The sequence below is a fragment of the Cyprinodon variegatus genome, unplaced genomic scaffold (genome assembly GCF_000732505.1).
Source record: "Cyprinodon variegatus isolate N-32 unplaced genomic scaffold, C_variegatus-1.0 Scaffold899, whole genome shotgun sequence".
NCBI lineage: Eukaryota > Metazoa > Chordata > Actinopteri > Cyprinodontiformes > Cyprinodontidae > Cyprinodon > Cyprinodon variegatus.
Genome location: NW_015151352.1, coordinates 241,995 through 242,612, shown reverse-complemented (window position 1 = coordinate 242,612; position 618 = coordinate 241,995).

The window sequence follows — 618 nt, the reverse complement described above, 5'->3', positions numbered from 1 at the left end:
GACAACCAATAGCGGATAGAGGAGTGCTAATGATCTTATTTATAATAAGATCAATCTTATTTATAAAGAATCCCATAAAATCCTTCCTGCTAAGAGCAGGTGGAATGGACGGTTCAACAGAGCTATGGCTCTGGGTGGGTTTGGCAACTGGATTTAAAATACATCTAGGATTATTCTCTATTAATGAGGAGAAATATGCTGCTCTTGCTTTACAAAGGATCCTCTTATACAGCAGTAAACAATTTTTCCACACTAGGTAGGATTCCCGTAGGCCTGTGGAGTGATATTTTCTCTCCAGTTTCCTAGCATTTTGCTTTAAAGTACGCAGCTCTGCATTAAACCAAGGAGCAAGCTTTCTATTTTTAACGGTTTTCATTTTCAAAGGAGCTGCATTGTCTAAGGCAGTGTGCAGAGAACTAGCAACCCCATCAACAAAATTATCAACCTGTGAAGGGGAGTAAACTAAGCTTTTGCACTCTGCAGCACTGCTCAGCGACAAAGAGGATAGAGAAAGTCAAACAGAATCTTTAAAATGTATTACTTGACTATCTGATAATGATCTGCTAAGAGAAACCTTATTTTGGGGGAGGAGAACTCTGTTAAAGTAATCTTAAAGGT